Source organism: Schistocerca cancellata, chromosome 1, assembly GCF_023864275.1.
Source record: "Schistocerca cancellata isolate TAMUIC-IGC-003103 chromosome 1, iqSchCanc2.1, whole genome shotgun sequence".
Taxonomy (NCBI): Eukaryota; Metazoa; Arthropoda; class Insecta; order Orthoptera; family Acrididae; genus Schistocerca; species Schistocerca cancellata.
The window spans coordinates 1,034,422,638-1,034,448,467 of NC_064626.1; the positions used below are offsets into that span (position 1 = coordinate 1,034,422,638).

At 42.7% G+C, this 25,830-nt stretch overlaps 1 protein-coding gene across 1 annotated transcript in view; it reads left to right on the forward strand.

The window, feature by feature from the left end:
• Nucleotides 1-25,830, forward strand: part of LOC126089736 (uncharacterized) — a 134,305-nt gene that overhangs the window by 62,483 nt on the left and 45,992 nt on the right. The gene's annotated exons all lie outside the window — the stretch shown is intronic.

Consider the following 25,830-nt stretch of genomic DNA (forward strand, 5'->3'; position numbering starts at 1 on the left):
TTGTGACGAGCCAGTTGCTCGGCCACCATTGAGCAGACGTTTTCAATTGGTGAGAGATGTGGTGAATGTGATGGCCAGGGCAGCAGTCGAGCATTTTCTCTATCCAGAAAGGCCCGCACAGGACCTGAATCATGCGGCCGTCCATTATCCTGCTGAAATGTAGGGTTTCGCAGGGATCGAATGATGGGTAGAGCCACGGTTCGTAACACATCTGAAATGTAACGTCCAGTGTTCAAAGTGCCGTCAATGCGAACAAGAGGTGACCGAGACGTGTAACCAATGGCATCCCATACCATCACGCTGGGTGATACGTCAGTATGGCGATGACGAATGAACGCTTCCAATGTGCGTTCACATCGATGTCGCCAAACACGGATGCGACCATCATGATGCTGTAAACAGAACCTGGATTCATCTGAAAAAATGACTTTTCGCCATTCGTGCACCCAGGTTCGTCGTCGAGTATACCATCGCAGGCGCTCTTGTCGGTGATTCAGCGTAAAGGGTAACCGCAGCCATGGACTCCTAGCTGACAGTCCATGCTGCTGCAAACTCTTCTAACTGTTAGTGCAGATGGTTGTTGTCATGCAAACGTCCCCATCTGTTGACTCAGGAATCGAGACGTGGCTGCACGATCCGTTACAGCCATACGGATAAGATGCCTGTCATCTCGACTGCTAGTGATGCGAGGTCGCTGGGATCCAGCACGGCGTTCCGTATTACCCTCCTGAACCCACCGATTCAAATGGCTCTGAGTACTATGGGACTTAACATCTGTGGTCATCAGTCCCCTAGACCGTAGAACTATTTAAACCTAACTAACCTAAGGACATCACCCACATCCATGCGCGAGGCAGGATTTGAACCTGCAAACGTAGCGGTCACGCGGTTCCAGACTGAAGCGCCTAGAACTGCACGGCCACACCGGCCGGCTCCCATCGATTGCATATTCTGCTAACAGTCATTGGATCTCAACCAAAGCGAGCAGTAATGTCGCGATACGATAAACCGCAATCGCGATAGGCTAGAATCCGATATTTATCAAAGTCGGAAACGTGATGATACGCATTTCTCGTCCTTACACGAGGCATCTCAACAACGTTTCACCAGGCAACGCCGGTCAACTGCTGTTTGTGTATGAGAAATCGGTTGGAAACTTTCTTCATGTCAGCACGTTGTAGGTGTCGCCACCGGCGCCAACATTGTGTGAGTGCTCTGAAAAGCTAATAATTTGAATATCACAGCATTTTCTTCATGTCGGTTAAATTTCGCGTCTGTAGCGCGTCATCTTCGTTGTGTAATGGCCAGTAATGTAAATCTAACATCAAGATTCCCAATTATCAGTCTGCACATATAAATACCACTTCCTGCTCGTAATGTTTCACAAAGTGGATCTACACGAGATATTGATGTTCATTCATTAAAAGGAAATTGTTCTGGCATTTTGTTTAATTCACAAAGATTTTTACTTCTCAGAAACAAAATAATTGCTTTCAATTTAAATCTAATTTTCAGAATTGACTTTGAAAATAATACAATTCCTTGAGAAGGAGTACTTTACAGATACTGAACACTTTGTGTCCTTTGAGGCGGCTGCTGTAGTCGAGCCGTTCTAGGCGCTTCTGTCTCGAGCCGCGCGACCGCTACGTTTGCAGGTTCAAATCCTGCCTCGGGCATGGATTTGTGTGATGTCCTTAGGTTAGTTAGGTTTAAATAGTTCTACGTTCTAGGGGACTGGTGACCCCAGATATTAAGTCCCATAGTGCTCATAGCCATTTAAACCATTTGAATTTGTCCTTTGAGTTGTATGATAAACATGAATGTACTTGTTATACTGAACTGTTTCCGTTTCAGTGTAACAAACAGGTTGTCTATTATCTGGAGGATATATTATTCCTATTGCACAGAGTTTACGCACAAAATGTAATTCACTATCATTTTCATTTTATTAACGCAAATGCAGTTTCAAACCTTGCTTATTTATTTGAAATGTCTGAAATATTTACTCAAGATATAAGATGTGGTGTCACCGCCAGACACCACTCTTGGTAGCCTTTAAATCGGCCGCGGTCCGTTAGTATACGTCGGACCCGCGTGTCGCCTTTATCAGTGATTGCAGACCGAGCACCGCCACACGGCAGGTCTAGAGAGTCTTCCTAGCACTCGCCCCAGTTGTACAGCCGACTTTGCTAGCGATGGTTCACTGACAAATTACGCTCTCATTTGCCGAGACGATAGTTAGCATAGCCTTCAGCTACGTCATTTGCTACGACCTAGCAAGGTGCCATTACCAGTTACTATTGATGCTGTAAAACATGTACCGTCAAGAGCGATGTTCACCTATTATGGATTAAAGTTAAGTATTCTACCAGTTACCTCCTTTTTTCTGAAGTCTAGAATCCGTGTCCTGTTCCAGACCTCACGCCAGCCTGCGTGAGCTTAAACGCGTGCCTTTCGGCTTCCTCCTAGTGGATTGGCTGTCTTGCCAATCCACAACATAAGAAGCTACTGTTTTCAATAGAAGGTATTCTAAAAAGTCCTTAAAAATTTTTTAAAATTCATATGTTTCCATTTTGTGACAGCACAGCATGTCAGGTGATTAACTGTAATATTATAGTATGTGTGTAAATGTGATTTAGTACCTGAAAGTGTGAAATAATAATAAAATTTATATCTGTCGTATTTTTGTTTGGGTATTTTTCCTCCTGTTACTTCTGTAATATGTTGTAATATAATATTGATGTCACAGTAAAATAGCAATTACAGTGTGTATGTGTGGGTGTGTGTGTGTGTGAGAGAGAGAGAGAGAGAAAGGGAGAGAGAGAGAGAAACAGAAAGAAAAAGAGAGGAAATTTACGAAGGTATTTGCGATGAACAGGATGTACTAATTGTGATGATGATGATGAAGGTGAGGCAGATGTTGAAATGCTTAACATAATTAGTGATGTTGCGTGAGCAGTGTAACACAAAATTTATTGATGAGATACTACAGTATTTGATTTAAACAGAGAGGGAAAGGGAGAGAGAGAGAGAGAGAGAGAGAGAGAGAGAGAGAGAGACAGAGAGAGCGAAAGAGAGAGAGAGAGAGAAGTGGAAAGTTATGCGGTATGCATGTGTGTGATGAATAGCACTAATTTACGCAATTTAGGCGAAAAGAACCTTTAAGGGAATGATGTATTATTGGTAATTCATTTTTGGGTTGTGATATAAGCACTCACATGCAGTTTATGGAGTACTTTGTAAAAGAGAGAGAGAGAGAGAGAGAGAGAGAGAGAGAGAGAGGGAGAGAGAGTGAGAGACAGAGGGTGCATGGTTATAGTATTTGACATAAACATCTTTTTAAGCTAAATATGAAATACAGAAGTGTGTATGTATGTGTGTGTGTGTGTGTGTGTGTGTGTGTATGTGTGTGTGTGTGTGTGTGTGTGTGAGTATGCTGAATGATACCAGATACCAATTCATGCAATTCGGGTGAAGATGCTTACATAATTCTTTAGGAAATATTTTAGTATTGACAATACCTTTAAGCAATTGAAGCAAAACTTAGACCTGCCTCATTTAACGAAGTTCTACTGAAAGTTACGTATTTTTTCGAAGTGGAAAAATACTGCGTATCTTTGAACGTGATGTCAGTTTTGTGCAATTGAAGTGAAGCTTACGTAATGAGCCAGTTACATTGACTGGCTGTTTGTTTTTTATATCTACAAAAATGCTACACGGAGACTGGCTGAAGAGATGAGGGAAGCAGGGAACGGGAAGGGCATAATGACATCACAAAAAGGAGTTGGGACTTGTCGTGTGGTGATGTCATCGAAGGGTGGCCGTAGCTTTTGATGTCATTGCCCCTACATTTAGGCAACCAGCAAGGCTCCTCTCCAGCGATTGGGCCGGCCAGAGTGGCCGAGTGGTTCTAGGCGCTACAGTCTGGAACCGCGCGACCGCTACGGTCGCAGGTTCGAATCCTGCCTCGGGCATGCGTGTGTGTGTGATGTCCTTAGGTTAGTTAGGTTTAAGTAGTTCTAAGTTCTAGGGGACTTATGACCTAAGATGTTGAGTCCCATAGTGCTCAGAGCCATTTGAACCATTTTCGAACCTGCCTCGGGCATGGATGTGTGTGATGTCCTTAGGTTAGTTAGGTTTAAGTAGTTATAAGTTCTAGGGGACTGATGACCTCAGAAGTTAAGACCCATAGTGCTCAGAGCCATTTCAACCATTTTTTCCAGCGATTGACACATGGTGAGTGTTCTGGATGCTTATTGCCTTTCCACTCACAAACGAAATAATAATAATTGCTACTTAAGGCTACTAACATTCCATCTACCGTAATAAGTTTACCTTACTTTCACAAAAGTTTATTTCTGTGCTATTTCATATAAGTTTTCACCTTTTGCCATGTGGTTTATGTAAGAGTTTGTTGTTCCAGATGATGGTTGACGGGGTCATACACTTCCATAACCGTCGTTATGCAGACATTCCAAGTTATTCTGCACTCAGTTCATCCCCTGCTGTTCCCATCGTCAGTTACAGGAATAAAGCTGGAATCTTTTATAAAACAACACACATAAGTGCTCAGCGAGATTACTATCTGATCTCTGAAAGACAGCATTCAAACAAGCGAGCACACTTCTCCTACATTGCATTATTCAGCGATAATTCCAAGGCTCGTCTGTGTAGCTACAGATGAAGACAATGCACTGTTGATAGAGAATTAGAACGCGCAACGTTAGTAGATACTGTGCCGCTGAAACTCACTGTTATTCTGAAGAGCTGGTAGCGTTTGCCTGCGACTGGGAGATGCTGGGGATTCTGCCGCTGTTTCCATATTCACCAGAACCGCCCAAGACGCCGTTGACAGGTGGTAGCCGCAGGCATCACAGCTGCAGCCACCAAACTGCCTCTCACACGAAACGCGGCGACACCTGCAGAAGCACAAATAGATACTGGAATCAGACATTGACACAGATTTTGGAATGATAGGCGGGTACGTCTATCAAAGTATGGGACAGAAAATCAGAATATTTTGAAATATTGAAACTTCCTGGCAGATTAAAACTGTGTGCCGGACCGAGACTCGAACTCGGGACCTTTGCCTTTCGCGGGCAAGTGTTCTACCAACTTTCGAGTCTCGTTCCGGCACACAGTTTTAATCTGCCAAGAAGTTTCATATCAGCGCACACTCCGCTGCAGAGTGAAAATCTCATTCTGGAATTTGAAATATTATTGAACAGGAAGACAATAACCCTGAGGTGCGCCGTGTCCATTGCAGTGGACAGCTATTAATGGTTAATGGTTGTATCTTTGGCGTTTGTAATCAGGCCTGAGGCGGCCAGTGCACGCAGGCCACGGCTCCAGCAGGGAGTGCGTGCTGCAGTGGACTGTTTTCATTTAAAGCCTCAGGACTGTTTGGAAATGTAGAAGAAGCGACAGCTAACAGCTGTCCACAGCGGTCGACGTGGTGCGCCACAGGGTTAAGCACAAAGTGGACACAAAATTGCAGCTGCTAGTATAAGTCTTAGTCGTAGGAAAAGGGAATTTTGAGCCGTAGCGGGGTATAGCATGTACGATTTGTTTGGAGTGGAGCAACAGCGAGGCAGGGAACTGCAGCGTTGCTTGAAGTTATGGCGATGTATGAGGCGGGGGGCACTAGGCTAGAGCCGAGAGGGCGTGTGTAAGTGGCTGACGTTTCGGAATTTACCCCCGCCAGAGTTTCTGTCTCTCTCTGACACTACGTCAGAAGTGAGGGGAAAAGCAGTACAAATAGTGAGGCACTTTTAGCTTGAGAGGTGTGCCAGGTCAGACGAGAGTCGGATCGGGCCTGTGCTGGTCTGCGCTTATAGGGGCCAGTCTGGCAGCGATGTTGTAAATATCCTGTGTAGCCGGTTATTTATTTCTATGTACTTGTTCAGGCTGTATTCCGCCTCCGAGGACACAATACCGGGGCGGGACTAAGTGGCAGACGGGTACTTGGAGATTGCACACACTGCCTGAAGGAGGGCAGTGACAGTGGTCTGCAGCGGGTCAAGGGCGGGCGACATTCACTTCCCACCTGGCGTACCAGGGTCCGGGCGAGGCGTACGCTGCGGGGGGCGCTGCAGCGCTGCAGCGGCGCCGGAGGCGGCGGCGATTGTTGCCATCCGGCAAGCACCACTAGCGACAAGTTGCGGCACAGCATCCAGGAGGGCGCGGGTTCGAGTCCGATCCTGTCCTGGGAGCAGCAGCAGCTGTGGGCCACGGGTGACCAGTACATATACCTTCGTCCCATGGTTGAACAGGGCAGGCCAAACGGTGCGGAGGGCGGAGGTGACCAGGGACTGTGACAGTCTCCAGAATCACGGGCACCTAGCTACACGACGCAAGACGCGACGCCTCGGCAAGCTGCGACCGACCAGGGCGCTGCCGTCTTTCAGCTCAGCGGCCTTGATGATGGAGCAGCGATGACAGCATGCCAGGAGCTGCTGAGCAGGCTGGACTAGCGGGTCAATGCTGCTGGTGGCACGCCGACACTGCGCTGCACCCACCGTAGTACTGTAAAAAGCAATGCTACCGAATACCGCTGTATCGCTCTGCACTGCCCCTTGACACTACTGAACTTGCTCGGCCTCCTGCTGAAAAGCGGCGCGGTGTGTTCCGGCTTCAGCTCGGCCATCTGGAGTCCCGGGTTCGACCATCGACGCCCCGTAACAAAATAAAGGGTAAGAAAACGTTCAATGTCATGCAGCACATTTTTTCTAAGGGGACATCGTGGAATATTCCCGCTTCTGCCCCTATAGTTTTATGAACCGATAGGTGGCGGTGCAATACGTAGCCTTCAAAGTGACACCTATTATGGAGGCTGGCTCCAAGCAGAGAGCTGTCATTGAGTTTCTTTTGAAGGAAAACTAGGGCATCGCAAATATTTATAAGTGTTTGCAGAATGTTTACAGAGACCTGGCAGGAAACAAAAGCACGGTGAGTCGTTAAGCGATTTCTTGTGCGCCGGTTGGCCGCACGCAGCTGTGACTCCTGCCATGCTGGAACGTTCGGACACTCTCATACGAGGTGATCGACGGATTACATTCAGACACGTCGCTGCACAGCTGTACATTTTTGTTGGTAGTGCTGACACACTCATGGTGCAACGACCAACTCTGAAGTGCATTGTACCACCCTTAGTAAATTGAAGAAACGTCAGTGCGTTCGTCGCCACAAGAATACAAACAAACGTCCACTACTCCGTGACAACCCAGGGCCTCACACTAGTTTCCGCACTCGAGAGGAGCTCACCAATGTACATTGGACTTTTCTTCCTCATCCACCCTACGGCATGAAACTCTCACCTTCGGACTTTCATGTGTTTAGCCCAATGAAGGATGCACTTCACGGGAAGCACTGGTGAGGTTCCTGATGCAGCAAGACGTTGGCTCCGACAACGACCAATAGAGTGGTACCATGTGGACAAAGAGGTCCTCCCAGTAAGGTGGAGTAAGGCCGTTGCATTGAACGGAGATTATGTTCAAAAATAGGGTTGTTGAAAAATGGGTTCTGGTAGCCAAAAGAGTGTGGAATAATATGGCTTATTAAAATCCTGAATAAAACCATTCTGATTTCAGAAAAAAATGTATTACTTAATCAACGCCCCTCATAAAATTGGTAAAAACCTATATTAGACAAATCTACAGGTTGGTGTAAAAGTAGAGATAAAAGAGGAAGTAATAAAAGATAAGGTAAAACGAGATACGTATAATATTACTGACTATTTCGGATGCAGAAAACAGGCAACGACAAATAGAACAGGACCCGAGGTGGGCGAAACAGAACACCACAAATAATGCAGTTCAGTTATGACACCACTAGGAAACAGTAACTAATCTTCTTTGTCTTTCTGAATGTTTTACAATAATATTCGCCACGATAGTGTATTTACTTAGATAATTAATTTTATGACCTTCGATTGTCAGTTATACTGGATGTGTCTAGAAGCAGCACATAGATCAATCCGTCTTCCTCGTATGCATACTCCATCTGATTTCCAACTGTAGCAGAAAGTTTCGCAGTGGGTTCTGTGTCCGCTGAACTTTAACCATCCGAAGTCATAGCTTCCTCATGGACTTACATCGTGGTACTGCTTCAAGCACGGACATTTCACTTTTTAAAAGTAGCTAACGAATATTTTCTGTAAACAGGGTTGCAGCTCTTCAATGTATTTAATGAACAGCATCGCGGAAACCACTATGAGGCGCTGCATTGTATATTTGTAAGCAGTTTCGGACAAGAATCCACCTTTAAGTCACAGATTAACGTTAGATCAGGTTAAATCGAGGTTCCTTGGCGTCAAATAGTGGGTGTTTCAAAATCTTTAAATCAAAGGTCTAGGGTTGAAACATTACGTCATTAGGGACAACTTTTGCTAGAGACAAAATGTTCACTGAAGCCTACTGGCATCGCTAGGCGTTCTTTTGTATGGGTTGTGCTCCTGAGGGGCAATATGATGTACGCATATGTAAGCAATGTGTGTTGCCTGTAATTCAATCACCTGCGCCATGTGAAAAGTGGTGGGCCTAGCAAATTCAAATTACCTGTTTCTCTTCTAAACTATCTTTCTCCGATTTGAGACACTCATTACTAAGATGTTCTTGTCGAAAATCAGTGTATCGATTTACTGGAGTAGGGAGAATGAGACTACACCTTGTTAGGTGAAATCTCGTTGCCCCAGGGCTGGCGAATACTAAATGGTGCTTAGCGTCGTCGGGAAGCATCAGTGATCATTGTGTTTCTAACAGAAGTTGTCCCTCATGACGTTACCTTTCACCCCTAGAAGTTTGATGCAAAGACTTTGTGATACCCTGTACACAATTATTATGAATATTGGATGCTGCAACTGATAATAATTTATTATTAGACACCGAGGGAGTCTCCTTTAGTCTAATGTACTTTAAATTCCTGGTTTGAAGTTACTGGCTTGACCCACACTGGTTGCCCGTGAACATATACCCATTACAAAAGCTTCTGGCGGTTTCCGCCATGGCGTTCTTTAAAAGTTTCAGAAACTTGTGAAACGAAATGATTCAGTAATGAATGGCTACATAGCAACAAATGATTGTTTTCGTAATAAAGATACCACTTTCCTGCTGTGCTTGTGTTAAGCGGCACATTTGTATGCTGCTTCATATTCGGTCAGTGAATAAAATTTCCCCACTCTGCTCAATAGTTTTCTGTGAAAGGATAGTGAATAACTAAAAACAGAAACACATAATGCAAATGTAGCCGGTAAACCTGACAGTTTCTACAACGAATCGTCGGACTTAGTGTTCTGTTAGTTTAATATATATATATATATATATATATATATATATATATATATATATATATATTGTTTTCCTTTAACTTCAGTGATGTGAAATTTTATGGGGAACGTTAAACAATACGTCCTCTTTCCCTTGTATAGCGGAGTAGGTTAAAGACACCCAAGTCGCCGCAGTTGCATCTAATTGAATGACTTGCACCAGAGCGTCGAGCCACAAGAAATTCTTATTATTGTACAACATATCAATAGAATTAGTGAAAATTATCTGTGGAACATAAAATTAACTAACATAGTAAAAGACACAGACAAACGAAACAAAATGTTCTATGGTATGGGAAAGACACCATCGATATGGCGATAGTGTGATCAATTTTAGCAATTATACCAGTTGTTCCATAATTTTGACACCAGCCAATGACGCAGCAGAATGCTTCCCAATTTCTGTATCATCGCTAAATCACCCCTCCACTACTTTATAAGCACCATATACTAGATTGAAAATGCAGATAGCTGAGTGTGCACTAAAGCCATTTGGCCATTTACACCGAAGTATGCCAGGCAGCGCCCTATAACAATGCAGTTAGGTTGTCTACATATTTCCAGTACATCAGTCACAGTGCGGAATTTACGATTTCGACTCGCCGTCTTTCTCTACGTGGCTGGGCACCACAAAGTATTGTCGCATTCTAAGGATAAAGTAAGAAACTGACAAGTCCCCCCACATCGTCCTTGACTAATCCTCCCCAAAACAGACTTCCCAACTTAATCTGTAACTGACTGAAAGTATGAAGGTCCTATACCCACTGCATTCGACGTCTCATGAAGGAACAGAGCGAGCTGTGTCCGTAACTGCTGTTCAGTGAAGACTGTTCTGCACCAGTCTTATCCACAGCACAACAAAGTGCACAAGATCTCTCCAGATACATGCACGTCGAGGATGGTAGCACCTCTTATTGGTATAAAGGGTGGAGAAAAATTGTGTCACGAAATTTTACCCTTCGGTAGCTGATTCTAGTAGGAACCAAAATTACTAATGTTATCTAGGTCCACAACGCACCATTTTTAAACTACGGAAACTTGGCGCCACACACTCGAATTGGCTGTGGGATTGCCCTGTTGCCCTTCGTCAGTTGACAGAAGCACTATGGCTGCGCTTCCAATTGGAGCGTAGTCGACCTACTCAACATTAGTAATTTTGGTTCCTACTGGCATCAGCTATCCAGGGTTAAAATATCGTGACACAATTTTTCTCCACCCTGTGTAGTAGACATGCGACTGTTGTGGTGATATAACAGTCGATTAAGAATAAACATGTGATTTATAAATGATGGAGCTCCAGACAGATGGAGTTTGACACATTTTATGTAAATCAAGTCTGAAGTATTACTCCACTGTATGGAGTCAGAGCCAGGAAGATACCGAAATGATGAAATGATCATAGAGCATAAACACACACTTCTACGGCTACACGGTTCTGTACCTAAAAATGTTGTAATGTTAAAGCTATATGGTTTCTGAGGTATTAGTCACGCAAAATATAACGCTCTTAATGCTCTAATGCAGGTTATATATATATACAACATCAGACATACAACCACCCTCAACGTCTCCTACCCCAAGCACTGTGGTGACAATCGTTATGAAACTTCCCCTTAGAACAATTATACACGACTGTGCTTATCACTGGCTGTGCTGTGTGCAGTCTGTGGCTAGTTTGCATTGTTGTCTGCCATTGTATTGTTGGGCAGGTGGATGTTAACAGCGCATAGCGTTGCGCAGTTAGAGGTGAGCCGCCAGCAGTGGTGGATGTGAGGAGAGAGATGGCGGAGTTTTGAAATTACATATATTATGACTTGTGATGATTATTAAGGTAAATACAGTGTTTGTTCTCTATTAAAATCTTTCATTTGCTAACTATCCCTATCAATAGTTAGTGCCTTCCGTAGTTTGAATCTGTTATTTAGCTGGCAGTAGTGGTGCTCGCTGTATTCCAGTAGTTCGAGTAACGGAGATTTTTGTGAGGTAAGTTATTTGTGAAAGGTATAGTTTAATGTTACTCAGGGCCATTCTTTTGCAGGGATCTTTGATAGTCAGATTGCGTTGCGCTAAATAATATTGTGTGTCAGGTTAAGCACAGTCGTGTATAATTGTTCTAAGGGGACGTTTCAGTTAAAATGATAAAACTACTTCCTTCTACACTATTCTCGATTAGCGAGACATCACGAGATACCGCTGGGCACGGCGGAGCATGTACAGCAGCAAGGCATGCCTGACAGAAGGCAGTGTTATGTTGATACAGGGCATGGGAGTGAGTGTTCATGAACGGCAGAGATACCAGTTGTAGGACCTCACCTATGTACTATGCAGCTGTCACAGAGCCTATTAAGGACACTAACAGTGAGTAGGCGCCACAGAATACTGCTTCATATGCCATCGCACCAGGTAGGCGTGCTTTTTGATGGGAGGTCACAAACGGCTCTTTGTGGCGGTCTCCACTGCACCTCCAAGACAATGACCCAGTGGTTGTCACCTCAATGAAAAAGGGGTCACGTCCGTGGCTGTAGACAGGATGCGAGTAGGTCACGATGAGTGGCAGGCGTCGCAACGATCGGCGTGTGATGAGTCCTGCTTCATACAGCCGCCTGGCAGTAATACTGGCACTTACGGGACGTTGCATAGAAGGGAGGACAGCCCTATGACTGGCCCCTATCGTTGCCCTTGGATGCATTTGTACTTCCTCCTTAAGATGCATGTCGAGCGTCCATATCCTACACGTCATTGCGTGTCTTCACGTATCCGTTGCCACCAACAAAGGGCAATGATGGTGTCTGTACGACTGGTGTACTGCAAAATACGGCGATAGGACCAGCCAGCGCTCTGCAGCTCCACGATACGGCTCCTCTGGAACTTGTCTAACTGGCGAAATTGCTGTAGAACGTGTCACCTGGGATTACTGTATAGTCATGTGATGCTCTAGTGATGCTACCTGCTGCCATACTGGCTGGCATAGCTGGTTGGGGCCCTCTTATATCAACCAGTGGGCATAACGTCACGACCCCTGTCACGATCCACGAGTGCGCAGCGCCAACTGGGAAAGAAATCGTTGACAAAGCTGATGGTGTGCAACATACTCACCAATATCATGGAAGTGAAGATGTTTTTCTGCGGCAAGTTTCGATAAGTTTTGTACTCGTCATCTTCAGGCGCCTTAATTAACGAGAACGAAACCTTTCGAAACGTAATCGCAGATGAACTGTGAAGAGGAGACTTCATCAACGAGATCCACTAAGAAAGCCTTATTTTCCATAGAAAATATTTCGTCGCCACTTTACTTACCCTTAAATTAGATTTTCCCCCAATGGTCGCCTATAGTTCAGCCAGCATTCGCTGTCGTTCGTCAGATGACAAATGTATCATATCATTTTTGTGTCTGGTGAAATGACGTTCCAATAAATCTTTTTCCAGCTAACAAAAGTGCGATGGCATAGTAAGCACTTTCCATGGCCTTCAAACCGTAACAGAGGCAAAGCAATTGCTATTCTACATTGAACGATGTGGCTTGTTTACTTTTTCTGTGTTGGACAACTGAGTGTACGTCATAGCATTCCTAATGTATATCATAATTAAAATTTGACGCAGGTAATGTTGTCAGAAAACTGCTTGGCGCCTAACAAGGCGTCTGTTTTTCTCCAGCTGCCTCCGGCTGTATCCCTGCTTTTCTTTTCCCTCCTCAACACCTAGACACACTCACCGCGACGCTAGGAGCTATGGACAGAACAAGGTCGGAATGTTCGCGCTGTCTTGGAACTTAACGAAAATAAGTGCATCAGCTACAGATATCTGTTACCATTTTTTAAAAACATTTAATATTTTTAATGCTCATTTATCTTGGAAACTAACGGCAGTCTTGTTTTACAGATACATTAGTCACCGAGAGAAGAGCTTCGTTTCCCTTAATAGTGTTATGTAATTGTCTTTTACGATGTTGTACTTCCGAATTGTGCTGAAGTACTGTCGGGCCTTCTCGACAGCTTGGAATAGAGCAGACTGTGATATCGTAATAAAAAGTCACACCTACAGGGAACGATTCGTGGAATATTTTCAGTGCAGGAAAGGTGAAGATTAACGTTTAGCTTTAGCAAATAGGAAGCGATACTACTGTAATATCAAAGTTTATCGATTGACGATCTAATAAAAGCAGATTTATTTTCACTGTTGCAATATCCCCAAATTTCAATTGTTGAAGAGATGCGAAAGAGTAAGATTCATTAACTACGAGTCAGGTCGTAAGTACTGTGACGGTAGGTCACATAAATGTACATTTGGAGAAAGGAAAAAGAAGTTTTTGTTATGAGAAGTGTGAACCATAAATTATCTAAAGACTAACTTATGTCTACACGAAGTATAACAAATAGTAAAGAATGTAAATTAGTATTATCAAAACTCACAAATATCGATGTAATTAACAAAGAACGGTTTTTTGTATAATCTCGGTGTAACATAGACCATGAAGATCAGAGACAACGCTTTGATTGAACTTTCTTTCCTGTTTTGTTTCGTCTAGATGTAGGCCGCCATTGTAGCGCTGTCTGATAATGTAAGTTTTTTCTGTATTTTAGGAAATTATAATAGAAATTGTTATTAGAACGTGTATATTACTGACTTAGTGGTCACTTCTCATGGTCGCAACCATTAAGTATCATTAACCAAGTTTTTTTCAGAAGTTCGAGTTGCGGGGAGCTCTTCGTCCCTAGCAGCATTTGGTCAGCCATTACGCTGACGATCTTTTGTAATTAATAATTCATGTTATAATATTAAATGTAAATGCGAGAGACTTCTCAATTTTGATCCTCCATTAATTTCAAAGTTAAAGAGAGTAGTGATAGATTTCATTCACGGCACTGAAGGAGTTCAGTATGTTTAATTTTGTTCGCTTAACGGCAGATGAGAGCCTCTCCAGTCTTGCCTTGCAAATAATGAACAAGAGATATATAAAATCATTCCATTCAATAAGCTCCGCAATATCTCAGTTAATCTTCGTGAAATTTCGTACATAAATAACCTGTAGCCCCTGAGACCCATAGTAATAATTGCAGTTTGCGTAAGAATACCCATATTTTCTTTTCTAAACAGCAGCGCTCACGCAAACTATTTATTAGAAGGCGGTGAGTCGGGGGTTGTGTTTAAAAATATTGTATCGTACGTACTTCGTCGCATCCGATGTCCGTACGAGTGTTATCGCGGTATAAGTTAATTAAAAGTCTCATGCTAGCCCACGATAATTAGAGACACCCCAACCAATAAATCATAAATAATAATATATACAATATATAATACAATCAGTGTAAATATATTGTACTGTGATAGTACTCAATCACATTACATGGCGAAGCTGTAAACATCAGAAGTGGTGACGACATCTCCTATCGTACATTTGTACAAAAAGGTGTTCCACGCACTGCCCAAAAAGGTGTTCCATGCACTGCGCAAAAAGGTGTTCCATACATTAGATGCAGCAATGTGTAGAGAGAGTAAAATGGTGAATCAGGTAATGCAATAGATTCTTATGAAGGAGGGCGAGGCTCGGATCCCTAAGATGATCCGTTAGACGACGGGTGAAATAGAGTACGGTTTAGTATTTATTTTCAAAAGTATATTTTGCTACAGATGGAAATGATGAACGTGCGGGAGTATGTTTCGAGAGATCTCCAGTCGTACACAGAACGGTGGACGTGACAAGGAATCAGGTCAGCGTGTCTACAAAGCCCAGTGTCTCTGGTCCCGCATCACGAGGCAGTTGAAGAACGGGAAAGGGTAGTGCGTTCAACCAGTGAGTAGTTACGGTGCAGTGTGATGGTGTTCTTCGTCACAATATTGCAGGAAGACAACATCTCGATGACTTCACATGGCGAAGAATCATCGGGAAACTGGCACAATGGCGAAGTGTGCTGGGTGTAGCCCAGGAGTTTGGTGGTGCTCACAGCATTGTTTTACGTGCATGGAGAGCGTTACAGGCCACAAGCAATGCTGTCTGAAGGATAGCCACGTCAAACAGCAGGTTTAGTTGCAAGCACATTTAATACGACTGGAAGGCACGTAGTCTCACTCCCCACAGTGGCAGGGAGACTGTATGGGATGGGCTCCTTGCCCTACGTTTAGCATGTTGTGTTCTGATGACATCCGCACATCGATGGCACCATTTATGATGGGGCCATGAGCTTATGGACCGGACCAACGAAGAGTGGGGGCGCATGCTCTTCTTGGATGTGAGCAGACTCAGTCTGAGTAGTGATTCTGGACGTAACCTCACATGGCGAGAGGTAAGGAGCATCGTTGAACATGAAGGTTTTGATGGTCTGGGTTTGATGGTGTAGGTAAGCGTGTTGTTGTCCGCCCCCGGTAGCTGAGTGGTCAGCGCGACAGACTGTCAATCCAAAGTGCCCGGGTTCAATTACCGGCTGGGTCGGAGATTTTCTCCGCTCAGGTACTGGGTGTTGTGTTGTCCTAATCACCATCATTTCATCCCCATCGACACGCAAGTCGCCGAAGTGGCGTCAAATCGAAAGACGTGCAGCAGGCGAGCGGTCTACCCGACGGGAGGCCCTCGTCACACGACATTTCATTTCAGCGTGTTGTTTCATGTCGTACTGAGCTCCTGTACTTTAAACACGGTACACTAACTTGTGAGTATTACTGCGACGTTTTACTACTTGTCATGTGGTCCTTTTCGGGAGTGCATTCTGCCCTGGCCTCATTTTTATGGATGACAATGCGTTGTAAGTAGGCTGTTTAGGTTTTTATGTTGGTAACGTCGCGTAGCACTCTGTATGAAAATCACTGGCTGTGCTGTGTAAAGTCTGCGGTTGGTTTGCATTGCTGGAATATTTACTATTGTAATGTTGGGCAGTTGGATGTGGACAGCGCGTAGCGTTGCGCAGTTGGAGGTGAGCCGCCAGCAGTGGTGGATGTGGGGAGAGAGATGGCAGAATTTTGATAGCGGACGATGTGGACGGGTGTCTATCAGAAATAGTAAATTTGTAATATTGGATATCACGAACTGATATATATATATATATATATATATATATATATATATATATATATATATATATATATATATATATATATATGATGACTTTTGAACATTATTAAAGTAAATAAATTGTTTGTTCTCTATCAAAATCTTTCATTTGCTAAGTATGCCTATCAGTATTTAGTGCCTTCAGTAGTTAGAATCTTTTATTTAGCTGGCAGTATTGGCGTTCGCTGTATTGCAGTAGTTCGAGTAACGAAGATTTTTGTTAGGTAAGTGATCCATGAAAGATATAGTTTAATGTTAGTCAGGGCCATTCTTTTGTAGGGATTACTGAAAGTCAGACTGAGTTGCGCTAAAAATATTGTGTCAGTTTACTGATGATCAGAATAAGTAAAGAGAGAAATGTCTGAGCGCGTTCAGTTTTGCTCAGCAGTTTGACAATCAAATAACGTAAGGGGTTTACCAGCACAGTAATTCATAAATTTTTCCAAGGAGACGTTTCAGCGTGACCGCATCGAAAAGCGCATTTGAAGTAACTCTTGGAGTGGGAGGATATTCAGCGAGTGGACTGACCTGTCCGTTCCCGAGAATTAAACTCCATCCAACACGTGTGGGGTGAGTTGGGAAGATGTTAGCAGGTTGGGTTTACTGGTTCTGGGCCATCCCAGGGTCACATCCTAATTACTCTGACCTATTTTCAGTTTTGAGCAGTTGCCCTCCATTGTCAAAACAAGTGTCACGCAATCTAACAATACAAGTGGCCAAGGATATATGACATCACAAGTTATTCCACAACTCCTAAGCTCTGGAGCCTGAAGGTTTTGGGTTCGACGCCCAATGTGTTCAAATATTTTAACTTTCGCGCAATTTGATCTAAATTTCGCGACAACGTTTAATGCAGGCAATTACATGAAGCTTCACAACCCCCTTCCCTCCCCAACAGATCACCTGCCCACCTAAGGTCCCTGCTGTTAAGAACTTAGGGTCAAACCCCTCTACCACCAGGTCCCCGCCATCCAGGCTCTAAGTTCGACCCCTGCATAAGCAAATATCGTAATTTTCATAAGAGTATTTAAGCTCTGTTGCCACAAGTAACTATGGCAACAGAACAGCGTAACTGCCTCAGTGTCACCCAGTCTGAGCTTCAGAGCCCCCAAGATCTTGAATTCAACACCTTGCATCTGTAAATAGGTTAACTTGCATGTAATTTAAGGTAAGAAAATAGTGTAATTTCATTACAACACGTTGTCGTTGTCCCCCCCCCCCCCATGAACCATGGACTTTGCCGTTGGTGGGGAGGCTTGCGTGCCTCAACGATACAGATGGCCGTACCGTAGGTGCAACCACAACAGAGGGGTATCTGTTGAGAGGCCAGACAAACGTGTGGTTCCTGAAGAGGGGCAGCAGCCTTTTCAGTAGTTGCAGGGGCAACAGTCTGGATGATTGACTGATCTGGCCTTGTAACAATAACCAAATCGGCCTTGCTGTGCTGGTACTGCGAACGGCTGAAAGCAAGGGGAAACTACAGCCGTAATTTTTCCCGAGGGCATGCAGCTTTACTGTATGGTTAAATGATCATGGCGTCCTCTTGGGTAAAATATTCCTGAGGTAAAATAGTCCCCCATTCGGATCTCCGGGCGGGGACTACTCAAGAGGACGTCGTTATCAGGAGAAAGAAAACTGGCATTCTACGGATCGGAGCGTGGAATGTCAGATCCCTTAATCGGGCAGGTAGGTTAGACAATTTAAAAAGGGAAATGGATAGGTTAAAGTTAGATATAGTGGGAATTAGTGACGTTCGGTGGCAGGAGGAACAAGACTTTTGTTTAGGTGAATACAGGGTTATAAATACAAAATCAAACGTGGGTAATGAAGGAGTAGGTTTAATAATGAATAAAAAATAGGAGTGCGGGTAAGCTACTACAAACAGCATAGTGAACGTATTATAGTGGCCAAGATAGACACGAACCCCGCGCCTAGTACAGTAGTACAAGTTTATGTGTCAATTAGCTCTGCAGATGACGAAGAAATTGAAGAAATGTATGATTAGATAAAAGAAATTATTCAGGTAGTGAAGGGAGACGAAAATTTAATAGTCATGGGTGACTGGAATTCGAGAGTAGGAAAAGGGAGAGAAGGAAACATAGTAGGTGAATATGGATTGGGGGTAAGAAATGAAAGAGGAAGCCGTCTGGTAGAATATTGCACAGAGCATAACCTAATCATAGCTAACACTTGGTTCAAGAATCATAAAAAATGGTTGTATACATGGAAGAATCCTTGAGATACTAAAATGTATCATATAGATTACATAATGGTAAGACAGAGATTTAGGAACCAGGTTTTAAATTCTAAGACATTTCCAGGGGCAGATGTGGTTTCTGACCACAATCTATTGGTTATGAACTGTAGATTAAAACTGAAGAAATTCCACAAAGGTGGGAATTTAAGGAGATGGGACCTGGATAAACTGAAAGAACCTGAGGTTGTACAGAGTTTCAGGGAGAGCATAAGGTAACAATTGACAAAAATTGGGGAAAGAAATACAGTAGAAGAAGAATTGGTAGCTCTGAGGGATGAAGTAGTGAAGGCAGCAGAGGATCAAGTAGGTAAAAAGACGAGGGCTAGTAGAAATCCTTGGGTAACAGAAGAAATATTGAATTTAATTGATGAAAGGAGAAAATATAAAAATGCAGGCAAAAGTAATACTAACGTCTCAAAAATGAGATCCACAGGAAGTGTAAAACGTTTAAGCAGGGATGGCTAGAGGACAAATGTAAGGATGTAGAGGCTTATCTCACTAGGGGTAAGATAGATACTGCCTACAGGAAAATTAAAGAGACCTTAGAAGGAAAGAGAGCCACTTGTATGAATATCAAGAGCTCAGATGGAAACCCAGTTCTAAGCAAAGAAGGGAAAGCAGAAAGATGGGAGGAGTATATACAGGGGCTATACAAGGGCAATGTACTTGAGGACAATATCATGGAAATGGAAGAGGATGTAGATGAAGATGAAATGGGAGATACGATACTGAGTGAAGAGTTTGACAGAGCACTGAAAGACCTGAGTCGAAACAAGGCCCCGGGAGTAGACAACATTCCATTAGAACTACTGACGGCCTTGGGAGAGCCAGTCATGACAAAACTCTACCATTTGGTGAGCAAGATGTACGAGACAGGCGAAATACCCTCAGGCTTCAAGAAGAGTATAATAATTCCAATCCTAAAGAAAGCAGGTGTTGACATATGTGAAAATTACCGAACTATCAGTTTAATAAGTCACAGCTGCAAAATACTAACGCGAACTGTTTACAGACGAATGGAAAAACTGGTAGAATCCGACCTCGTGGAAGATCAGTTTGGATTCCGTAGAAATATTGGAACACGTGACGTAGTACTGACCTTACGACTTATCTTAGAAGAAAGATTAAGGAAAGGCAAACCTACGTTTCTAGCATTTGTAGACTTAGAGAAAGCTTTTGACAATGTCGACTGGAATACCCTCTCTCAAATTCTAAAGGTGGCAGGGGTAAAATACAGGGAGCGAAAGGCTATTTACAATTTGTACAAAAATCAGATGGCAGTTATAAGAGTCGAGGGGCATGAAAGGGAAGCAGTGCTTGGGAAGGGTGTGAGACACCGTTGTAGCCTCTCCCCGATGTTATTCAATCTGTATATCGAGCAAGCAGTAAAGGAAACAAAAGAAAAATTCGGCATAGATACTAAAATCCATGGAGAAGAAATAAAATCTTTGAGGTTCGCCGATGACATTGTAATTCTGTCAGAGACACAAAGGACTTGGAAGAGCAGTTGAACGGAATGGACTGTGTCTTGAAAGGAGGATATAAGATGAACATCAACAAAAGCAAAACGAGGATAATGGAGTGTAGTCGAATTAAGTCGGGTGACGCTGAGGGAATTAGATTAGGAAATGAGACACTTAAAGTAGTAAAGGAGTTTTGCTATTTGGGGAGCAAAATAACTGATGATGGTCGAAGTAGAGAGGATATGAAATACAGACTGATAACGGCAAGGAAAGCGTTTCTGAAGAAGAGAAATTTCTTAACATCGTGTATAGATTTAAGTGTCAGGAAGTCGTTTCTGTATGGAAGTGAAACATGGACGATAAATAGTTTGGACAAGAAGAGAATAGAAGCTTCCGAAATGTGATGCTACAGAAGAATGCTGAAAATTAGGTGGGTAGATCACATAACTAATGAGGAGGTATTTAATAGGATTGGGGAGAAGAGAAGTTTGTGGCTCAACTTGACTAGAAGAAGGGATTGTTTGGTAGGACATGTCCTGAGGCATCAAGGGATCACAAATTTAACATTGGAGGGCAGCGTGGAGGGTAAAAATCGTAGAGGGAAAGCAAGAGATGAATACACTAAGCATATTCAGAAGGATGTAGGTTGCAGTAGGTACTGGGAGATGAAGGAGCTTGCACAGAATAGAGTAGCATGGAGAGCTGCATCAAACCAGTCTCAGGACTTAAGACCACAACAACAAAGAACAACGTTGTCTCTTATGGCATCCGTGAATATCATAACAAAAAAGCGTAAATTCCTCAGTTTCAGAACACTGCGATTTTATCAAGTGCTCTTAGCTTCAATGTTCTGAGGTCTCAGGCTTGTGTGTGTAACAATGTGTTTTGTATTGAACTCTACGGCGATAAGGTCGTTGGAGAAATGTATAAACCCTACAGGGGGATTACCAGTTCATTTAAAAATTCCACTCTTCAACAGTACATACTTGCTTGTGGTTCTAAATGTGTATATGTCGACTTAGCACCAGTTAATGATTGTGAGCTAACAATGAAAATCTGAAGTGGCTGTCATAATACAAAAATGCCTTCTACCAAGATGGAGTGAGGAGAACTGTGCAGGCAAATGCTGTACATCAAACAGAGTACGATCCAGCTCATCTTCCTCCAGACATCAACAACTTCAGCAAGAAGGCATTCATCATCGACGTGTATTGCACTCCTACACTGAAGTTATCATATTCAGAAGACTATCCGTAGTGTGTCAATTTACCTCATTCAACTGTAGTTGACCTCTATTGATTGTGTAGTGTATTATGGATTGCAACAGACTAACTCGATGGAACAGTATGGGAAAGTACTATTCGATGATGTTGTGAACTATGTAAGTGAGTATAACGTACAGGATGTTTTGGAACAGTGTAAAAATGTATGAATGCATGCTGCATCAATTTCTGCTACCATAACTCCTACAAATATTAACCTAGTAAAACTTAGAATTACCGTGGGATATCGAAAAATGTCATTGATCCTATTGGTTGTACGTTATATGAGCAGATTTTATAGCGTATAAAATCAGCTCTTTAGAAAATATTGTAGGGATGCATTGTAGAATGAACAATAAAGAATGTGATACTCATACATATTTTATTTTTGTATTAAAAAAATCTGTTAATGAAACAAAGGTAGTTTTTAATACTTGTTTTTATTGAAGCAGGTGTTAATGATCATATCACAACATTCAAAAAATATAACCAGCGTCTGCATTAAATAAATAGTGCTCCACCTACCATCTTCGAAGGATCTCGATGTAGACAAGTGTAATGTGTTGCGAATACACAGAAAGAAAGATTCTTTATCGTTTAGCTACAATATAGCAGGTCGGCAACTGAAAGCAGTTAATTCCGTAAATTATCTGGGAATAGACATTAGGAGTGATCTAATTTGAATCACCATATAAAATTAATCGTCCGTAAAGCAGATGCCAAAGTGAGATTCATTGGAAGAATCCTATGGAAATGCAGTCCGAAAACAAAGCAAGTAGGTTACAGTACACTTGTTCTCCCACTGCTTGAATATTGCTCACCAGTATGGGATCCGTACCAGATAGAGTTGATAGAAGAGATAGAGAAGATACAACGAAGAGCAGCACGCTTCGTTACAGGATCATTTAGTAATCGCGAAAGCGTTACGGAGATGATAGATAAACTCCAGTGGAAGACTCTGCAAGAGAGACGCTCAGTAGCTCGGTACGGGATTTTGTTGATGTTTCGAGAACATACCTTCACCGAGGAGTCAAGTAGTATATTGCTCCCTTCTACGTATATCTCGTGAAGAGATCATGAGGATAAAATCAGAGAGATTAGAGCCCACACAGAGTCATACCGACAATTTTTCTTTCCACGAACAATACGAGACTGGAATAGAAGGGGAACGATAGAGGTACTCAAGGTGCCCTCCGCCACACTCCGCAGGTGGTTTGCGGAATATGGATGTAGATGTAGATGTACTGGGGGTCGAACCTGGAACCTTCGAACTCCAGAGTTTAGGAGTCGTTGCGAAATAGTTTGTGACGTCATATGACCGTGAACACTTGCGTTATTGTATTGCAGTTGTTTTGAGAGTGGAAGACAGTTACTTAAAGGTGAAAGTAGGTCAGAATAAATGGGAATTACCTTCAGGACGGCCACAAATGGCGAACCCATCCTACGGACGCACTGCAGCACGGCTACACACACCGTCGACCATCCAGCGATTATGCCCTGTTGGAGGAATGGGGCGTTGTACCACAAGAACTCTTTTTTTAACCATGTGCCCGACATGGGAGCGCGTGGCAACACTTGAAATGCCGTCCGAGGTGATCACGTATTGTATTAAAAACTATGTTCATCATTTTTCAATTTCCAGGGGACCATAATAAATTGTGGTGACTTCAGTGTAATAATTATCTCTTTCATCTCATTGTATATATCTTTCAGTTATTTTCTGTACTGTACTGCAGCAGTTCCTGCTACATATGGCCCAAGTTTCATCGAGGTTCGTTATTTGGCAGTGAACACATCGTTCCGTAGTTATGAGGGCATGGTGGAAAGTACTGCCTCCGAATTTTTATTCTGTTCTCAGTATCGATTGAGGTACCAGTCGGTCGACATTGCCTCTTGCGTCACGCTAGTTGCCACACTCTGCCGCTAGAGGGCTCCGAACTGTAGCGTGTAAGATGGCGGTGTGTAACGTAACTACGTCAGTGCGCTGAGAAGCAGCGTACATTTTAGAACTTAGAAGAGATCTTCCACACTTGGATTAAGCTCTCCTTGAGCATGGCGATGCCAGACCGCACACGAGCGCTGAAATATCTGCAATAATCCGACATCTTGGCTTCACTGTCACTGATCATCCTCCATACAGTCCCGACTTGATCCGATTAGAATTTCATCTGTTTCCGAAACTTAAAAAACATCTTCGAGGACTTCACTTTGATAGCTGTGAAGGGGTGCAAGCGGAGGTGACACTGTGTTTCCGTCAATAGAGTCGAACATTCTACAGTATCAAGAAACTGGTCTTTCGTTGGGAGAAAATTGGGAGGGTGACTTTGTTGAGAAATAAATGTGTAGACAGGAAGAATAAAGATGTAGAATGTTATTAAATGTAATTTTATTTCAAAAGCTTTAAGAGTGTTCACGTAAAAAATTCGGAGGCTGTACTTTTGAGCACGCCATTGGCTTCCTTCGTTAAGTTTTGCCCACCGGTGTATAACTTTCACTGTCTGGCGTAACAGTTTTCAGACCGTGACGTATTCTGGTTTTGTGCAGATAGAATGTTTTGAGTCCTACCTAATTTTTCCCAGCCCTCCAGAGCTCTATCCTTGCTAGAAGTGTAAAAGCTGATATGATGCGCACTGCCGATAAACGCATATTCGGTTTTCGACCAACGAAATCATCGAAAAGTGAATGGTGCCCTTACTCTGTCTCCACTGTGGCCGTGAATGATGGTAAGCTCTTTAAGTACTTCACATCTACGAGTTTAACGCAAGGAACACGTTTGTAGTAGTACTAATAGTAGTAGCTTTACTCATCTGTAAATCTCTTTTTACAAGGATATAGGACATGTGGAAGTAATAACAAAAACCAGGCTTTTGTGCACATATTCCTGTCGTCTCAAGACTTTTCATTCAATGAGTTTTAGAATTTATGTTTTTTCTCTACACTGTTTCAGAGAAATGGTGGGGTAGTTCCTTTCAGTAAACCGATGCAGTTTCCTTGACCATCCTTGTCCAGCTAAACTAGCGTTTCATCACCAACGACCTCTATGTCAATTGGATGTTTAACTTCCATGCTTCGCCCTTTTGTAATATTTTGTAGAAATTTTGAAGGCACTGAGTTTAAGCATTGCAGTGAACTTGCTACTGGGTGTTAGAAGACTTTTCAATTTTCAATTCGTGCATGCACGTTAAGAATTTGAGCACCTCCAGTGATCAGAGCTTAGGCTCTTGTCAACATAAGTAGCTGGGGTATAGTTGACTGTTGGTTGTCTAAATTGTGAAGTCACCTCCAGCATAATGTTCTCACTACAAGCTCTCGATAAATTCTCAACACACTTTCAAATTTGTTTGTGTATTTGAGTATACTTCCATCTATAGGAATTGTTGTAATTATGCTACTTTTGCCGGAAAGTGACTCACACAATTCATCTACGCAGAGTTTTCTACTCAACTGCTTATATTAATATAAGTAGCAATCCAAAAATCAGCAGAAAATGTGGTATATGAAAAACTAAATTTCAGCATGATTCTCTGAAATTTGCAGGACCGTGAAGATAAGAGTGTAAAGTCAGCAGTCTGGGTCCTCTATTTTAGTCTGGCTCCCACATACTTATGTGAAACATTTTACTCAAAAAAAACTACTAGGACTATATAACTGAATCCTCTCTTAAAGAGATACTGAATTAGGTCATACAATGTAAAAAAAAATCTGCATTAAAACAAAACACTGTTGCCATAGTTACTCTGTAGTAAAATTTCGAATATATATCATGGGAAAAATAGCTTCCTTTTTCGCTTGTTAAAGATTTTATCTACGGATATCGAAAATTTATGAAATGTGGTCGACGCTTTTAGATTCCGTGTATATTACTATAATGGACTGTGCTTTGATACCTCCGTACGGCTTAAAAGTGAAGCGTTGAAGATAGATGCGTTAATCTTTCATTACCTTTCCAGGCAAAGACCACGTACAGGTGGTTTATTATATCTCCCATACGTCATTACATGTGTAAGTTGTACGTCTGTAACGTGCTGTGCATTTGAACAGTTTAGTGTTGTTTTTTATTTTTAGTTATTTATTTTGATGAAGGTAAGGCCGAGGGCGAAATCCGGTTCCAACAGATAGCCTAGTCCTTTCGAATAGCACCAATTTGATCGCCTAGTTTAACGTTCCATCCGACGGAAGGATCACTGACAATAGTTACACTTGTCCTCACTACGTGAGACACTGTGAAAAGGTTTGTAACAGAACTAAGGACATTAGCGCAAACTGTGTTGATCATAAATTATATACCACAATCTCTCTTACTCTTGCTGTATAAGCACTATCGATGATGTGACCTCACAGTTTTTCTCGGCTGAATAACAATATGTTTCAGTTTGTTCAGCCTAGTTATTTCGGTTTATACAAGGGAAACAACAATTCCGCTGAACATCCGGAAGCACAGCAGCACTAACTAGCAACTAAATTTTACTTCCAAGACCAGATTC